This window comes from Plectrocnemia conspersa, unplaced genomic scaffold (assembly GCF_051122295.1).
Source record: "Plectrocnemia conspersa isolate PC_06_02 unplaced genomic scaffold, ASM5112229v1 ptg000005l, whole genome shotgun sequence".
In the NCBI taxonomy this organism is placed as follows: domain Eukaryota; kingdom Metazoa; phylum Arthropoda; class Insecta; order Trichoptera; family Polycentropodidae; genus Plectrocnemia; species Plectrocnemia conspersa.
The window spans coordinates 2,505,908-2,512,646 of record NW_028277169.1 but is presented as its reverse complement, the minus strand read 5'-3'; the positions used below and the strand labels follow the sequence as shown (position 1 = coordinate 2,512,646).

At 34.3% G+C, this 6,739-nt stretch overlaps 1 long non-coding RNA gene across 1 annotated transcript; it reads right to left on the bottom strand.

Annotated features, from left to right (window-relative positions):
- Positions 1–3,602: 3,602 nt before the first annotated feature.
- LOC148234665 (uncharacterized) lies at positions 3,603–5,961 on the bottom strand. Its single transcript, XR_015809554.1, has 4 exons — positions 5,830–5,961; positions 5,688–5,755; positions 5,563–5,626; positions 3,603–5,489 (listed from the first exon to the last, which is right to left on the bottom strand). It is a non-coding gene; the product is annotated as an uncharacterized LOC148234665 (long non-coding RNA).
- Positions 5,962–6,739: the final 778 nt, after the last annotated feature.

The window sequence follows — 6,739 nt, the reverse complement described above, 5'->3', positions numbered from 1 at the left end:
TAGAAAAAAACACAAAACAAAACAAATCATATAACCTTTAGGCCAGTGCTCCGCAACGGATAATATTATATACAGTTCTTTAATTTTTTTAAATAATACTGAAAAATATGATTATTGACACAAAAAAGGCATACCTAAATTATTATAAAAATTACGAGATGATTCAAATTTATTAAATGCTTCTTTGATATCGCTGCTTTAATACCTAATTGAAATGTTTTATAAAGTACATCAACATGTTTTAAAATTAAATAAAAAAGTTCAGAAGATACTAACTCAAAATCTTCCAAGGATATTTTTACATTCTTTTGCCATTCCATCTTTCTTTATATAATTCATTATCTTAGAACAAATGTTCCATCGTGTTTCACAAACTCTTGGTACTTGTGTTTGACTAATATCGCAGAGCAATTGATTTCCTATTGAAGAGGATGTGAATTATTATCCGCTTATTTGATGAACAGACTTTCTTTCAAATTAAATTCAGCTGATGTGCATAACAGTGACACTAGAGTAAGCTTCTTTCATTAGATTTTGTACACCAATACACGATCTCTTCATTTCTGCTGCACATTCATAGGTCTATGTGACTAATTTTTCGTCTAAGTTAATAGATAGCAACGGCTCGGCTCTCGCAGCATAGATAAATACATACGCGCCAAATAAATGCACTGAGTCTGGGGGCAAGAAATTACTGATCCTAGCAGCGAGAATACTCGATACGTATGTCACGCCACGCCGCGCCGCACCGGTTACCGATGTTTTCGCGTTAAATTATTGCGTTTACATAAAAAATACATGATTAATGATTCAATTTAAAAATTGCATACTTACAATAGCTTATATAAAACTTTTATTTCGAATAATTCATTTCAATTACTGGTGGGCCTCGGTTATTCGATGACCGCTTGGCGCGCGCGGGCCTAACTATCTGATGACAGATACCGGATTTCAACTAGCCAATGACAGAAGACGCACGCGGCGGTGTAAGTATGTGGGGGCGCAGGCTCTGTTCTAAGAGCTCCATCGATGCAGCTTCTAGAGGTGCAAGTAAAGCTCCACGAGGGCGCAGCCTCCAGCGATGCGTGGCATACTTTGATTCTAACGGCGTGGAACCTGTGTGAACCACCTGGGTGGCACGTAGGGCTTCAAGGGGTGTGAGCGGAACGCGCATGCTTAGAAGCGCGTTGGGGGTTCCAAGATGCGTCGGTGCAGCTTTACGGAGCACGCGCGTATGACCCCAAACACGCGTTAATGGCTCCGAGTCGTGTGGATGCAGCCCTACAAATGCGTGTCGGATCGCACGGGGTCCGGCTAGGTTAGGTTTGCGACGGTACTTGGGTGCCTTCTCGCTAATTCGCATGGCAGCGCCGGTTACTTCCTGGGTCTCGTGCTCGGCGACAGCTGTCGACGGGGGCACCTGATAGGGGGCGCAGACCCATCGCTTCGGTGGTGTACTAGCTCGAGTCCGGAACCAAGAAAGTTCCGGTGGGATTGCGGCAAACAGTTCTGCAACGGCATCTATGTCGGCCATTTTGTCTGACTCCGTTTGCTCCCACGTGAACCTCGTCGGCGGTCAAACAGTTTGACGACGGATGGCAATTAGACCCCGATATATGTAGTTACATGTTAGAATGTATGATGTTCGGTGAACGGTGCACGCATTGGCCGTGCGAGCCCTCCAAAATCGCCATGAGAATGTGTCTACGTCACGTCAGTGCTAACAGAGTGCCGCCAAGTTTTGGCCATAATAAAACCTATATATAAATACATTATAAATATATTATTTAAAATACTAAAGGGGGCTATCGACAATCTAACTCTCGTGGAATTCCAGTTTTGGATTCCGGAACGTCTTAGATAATCACGATCCTTTTCTGATGTCCGCATTAACCGACTCACCTATGGCTGTCGCGATCCGACTCCTTAATACGCTGGCATTGCGCATTGCTTTGTTTAATGTCAGCTACGAGAAGCTGGTCCGGTTCTCATCAGTTAATTTCAATATTATATTCTCTTTCTTACTATGTATTATTTTAATTATATTTATTTTGGGTACTGGAATAGCGCTATGTACAGTGGCACCTTGAATCACGCGTGTTTCGAATACGAACAAATTTTATATTTACCATTTTAATTCAAATTAATCTATTTCAGTAGAGAAAATTGATTTGACATATTAGTTCCGTAACGGAACGAATTTTCGTTATTCAATGCACCACTGTATTGTTTTTGCCTATCGTGACGCATTGGGGATAGCCTGTTAGATTATGATGGTAAATAAAAACTAAATCCCTTTTGTGGCATTTTGAAGAAGCGATTCTACAAGAGATAAAAATGATAAATGCGCTTATGATTGCTTGAAAAGAAAAATCAGATGTACAAAATTTTTGTTCGACCTAGGATTGATGCATGTGCTCTCTATAAATCAGAATTAAATTTGGACTCACAGGTCCGTAACATGAACATAAACATGTACAAGGCAAACGAAAAAATAAAAATACTAGTACAAGTTTTTAAAGAAAGGTGACATCATTTTGGACTTTATTATAAATGCGTTGTTGCTTTCGTGAAGTAAAAGATTTAATAAAAGATCCTTACATAAAGGCAATCAGTTGGAGTATTGGTCTCGCATACTTGATCAAAAACATTGGCCTAAAGGTATTAATACTCAACTGACATTTGCAGCAGTGAAAATTAGAAACTTGTCAATTACTCAGTAATGTAGATCTAAAAATGAAAGTGCCGGGATGCTACTCACTTTTGGAGTAATCACTGAGATTTCAGTTTATGTGAGCCCGGAGAGCAATATCCTGATTATTGTATTGTAATTGAGTTGGGCAGTGTTCTGTTTAACACTACATTTACAGAACCCGTCAAATTGACGGGTTTCTGATTTTATTTGTATCAGACTTTTTTACATTTGAACAATGTGTATTTTTATTAACACTATTTTTATTTTCGGAAACTTTTTATTTTTGAAAATCTGGTCACTATATATTTATCTTTAATGACGGGTTTATTTGTTTAAAAAAATGTGCACTCGGTGATTATGTTTAAGTAAATTTCACTAGATCTACTAATAAACGATCATCAGTTCAGACTGCAACTAAATGAAATATAAATGATTCGTAGATTCCGTGTTTACATTCTCGAAAAGACATCCAGAAAAACTGTTGCATTTGATACAGACTAAATACTACTCTCATATCTTCAAGCGGGTTTTCGTAGATGAATTTAATTGCCACACCAACAAAAGCGTCATTGAGACTAAGGCAATTTCTGCATTTTTGTTCATAAAACTTATCAAGTCACATCTAAGGCATATTCACATAATAAGATGACCTGTAAACCATAAAATGATATTGTGTCCTCAGATTTTGTTATATGTGTAAATACATTTTTTTTGAAGTTGCCTCATAAGATCCTCTGCGATTGTTATAATTCTTAAGAAATCTACCAGATTTGTCTAATAGACTGTAGTATGATGTATTGGTTAACGCCTGTTATAACGATAGATTTCGTATTTCGTGATTTTTCAAGTTTTATACTTGTGCTCAAAATTAATTTTAGGATTAGACATATAGAAATTAAACACAACATTGTGTATCACTTCTTATATATACTTATTTATAATTACTTTTAAAATATATACATTTCGAATTCGAGTCGACGGTTTACATAAGTAAAAAAATTGACATTATATTAATTATTATCTTAAATAGACATAAAATTACAATTTAACTTTTTTGTTCCTAAACTATTGAGCGGTAGTATATATGTTTTTTACATGCAAGTTTAACTTATAATGTGATGTATTCATTTCGGCACATATTTTAAATTATCAGTAAAGAAAACTATTTCATGTCACAGCTTAGAAAACTGGTAACTGACAAAAAATGAAAAACATTATGTACATGTTTGATTCTTCTGCAGAATTTAGTTTTTCATTATTGAAAAGATTAAATACGTATTTAAGACAGAAAATAAAATAACAGACTGAATACCTTGGTGATATTATCTATTGAAACCAACTTTGCATTATGTATTGAGTACAGTGATACAATATTATACATGATTTTGCTGATGCAAACAGAATTGTGTCCTTCTAAATATATATTTTTACAACTTGTCCAATTCAACATTATCAGAATCACTGCGACAATTATTTTTATGCGCAGAGAGGTAAATTTTCTGTTTGAACCCTTTGCCACATTTGTCACATTCAAAGTTGGAGTGAGAGTTTTTGATGTGTTCTGTAAGATAAAGTTTACATTTGCATAACTTACCACATATGTCACATATAATATAATTATTTGTGTGAGCATTTTTGGCATGTTTATAAAGGCTATTTTTTAGCGTGAACATTTTCCCACACTTCTCGCATTGATGATTAGAATTAGAGTCAGCAATTATAGTCTTATACCGAGTGTGACGTTTTACATTATCAGAATCCAGATGTCTATATTTTTGATGTACTGTAAGGTAAACTTTTCGCTTGAAAATCTTTCCACACTTCTCACATTCAAGATTAGAATTAGAGTCAGCAATTATACTCTTATCTGAATCGTGATGTTTAACATTTTCAGTATTGATATGTGTATGTTTTTTATGTACAGTGAGGTAAGTCTTACGCTTGAATACTTTTCCACACTTGTCGCATTCGAAATTAAATTCAGCTGATTTAACCTTATCCGAATTATTCTCAGAATCGAGGTGAACGTATTTTGTATGTACAGAAAGATAACTTTTGTGTTTGAATACTTTTCCACACTTATTGCATTTGATAATCTCATTTTTAACAAATTTATCTCTATGCGTTTTCATAATATGGCAACGAACATCATATTTGACTTTAAATTTTTTATTACAATAGTCACATTCGAAGCCATAAGTGAGAGCATGACGTTTAATATGCTTATAATATGAACTTTTATTTTTTAATATTTTTTCACACTGACTGCATTTTAAAAGTTTAAAATTATTAGAATTATGGTGGTTAGCTCTCGTTTTATGTCTACTAAGGGAAGAACTACTTTTGAACGCTTTCCCGCATTCAACACATATAAACAGGTAGAAATCTGTATGAATGTAAATATGTTGATACAGTTCCTTTTTATCTTTAAATTGTTTTCCACAATAGTCACATTCAAAGTCAGACGGAAGATTATGAATTCCCTCATGTGCCGTAATTGAATTCATATTGTTTAGTATTATTCCGCACTTTTTACACGAGAAGTACATTTGACAGATGTGGGTACGGATATGATTCGAATGACTTAACGTATCATTAAAAGTTTCATCACAATAAACACATTGAAAGTGTCCCGAGTCAAGCGAATGAACATCTTTAATATGCGTTAAGAAAGTAGATTCAGTTGTGAATACACACAAACACTTGCCACAATCAAAGTGCATTGAATTACTTCTAGATCGAGATGATCTATTAACGTTGTTCTTAATAAGTATGTCTTTAACATCGTGGGTTTCTGAAAACATACATAAACTAATAAATAAAAGATTGTTATATATGATTGAACATTTTTTTAATGTTTTTCTAACCAATTTCTAGCATATCGTCATGTTCGTCAAAATCGTTTTTATTATCGGTTTCAATAGGTTCGAGCTAGAAAATAATACATTCCATTAGTTCATACGTAATTTGAAATTGTATTAATAAAACGTACCTTTAATCTATGCAATTCTGTATCGTTCATCGTTCCAATAGTCTGTTCTTGGTTTCCAATGCCTGGTTCTATAGAATTTGCGATTTATATTAGTATGTAGAATATACCATCCAAAATAATACAGCTGACGCTAATAGATTACCTGTTTTAATCAATTTAAAAAAAGGCATTGTAATAATTTGATCATAAAATATCGGTCGAATGACAGCTAGTTCGGAACGAAGCGCCAGCCCGTTTTTGGTCTAAACGTTAAATCTTTCGTCCATTTAAAAGTAAAGTTCTTCTTACAAGTTTTAATAAATATATTTAAAGAGAAGTTTGCTTTATAAAAATATGTTCATTTTTATCATTACTGTACGGTTTTTACAAGCGCAAATTATTTTACAATTCTATTTTGTGGTCCGTTGTTAGTGTATGTAAAAATACGAGGAGTATGTAATAAATGTATAGTAAATTATAATATACACAGAATTTTTTTTATATATACAGGCTTGACCATAATAATGGGGCACCCCAATAAATGTGTTATATTCTAAAACATCCTGAAAATATAAATAAAAAACTGATTAAGGTTATTTGAAGTGTTTATTTTAAGCTTATTTTTACTATTTAGTAGGCCCACCCTTAGGTTTATTTGCAGCTGCAACCCTTTTTGGCAAATTGTCAACTAATGTCTTGCAGGTGGACTGAGACAATTTTTTCCATTCCACCTGAATTTTTCTCGCAGCTCAATTTTGGATATGTAATTGTGTTGGGCAATCTTTTCTTTTAATTTTTCACATAAATGCTCTATAGGATTTAGGTCTGGTGACTGAGTAAGCTATTCTAAAAGCGTCAAACCCTTTGACACAAACCAACTCTCTCATTTTAGCGAAGTATAGCAGGGAGCGTTTTCTTGCTGGAATGGGATGGTAGCGTGGTCTATGCTTAAAAATATTTTTCAGTTGAAATCCAATAAAGTGGATTCCAACATTGAAATATAAATGTTACTATTTATACCCTCGCAAGTGTACAGGTTTCCTAAAGCTGCTGCTGCCATGCAATCCCAGATC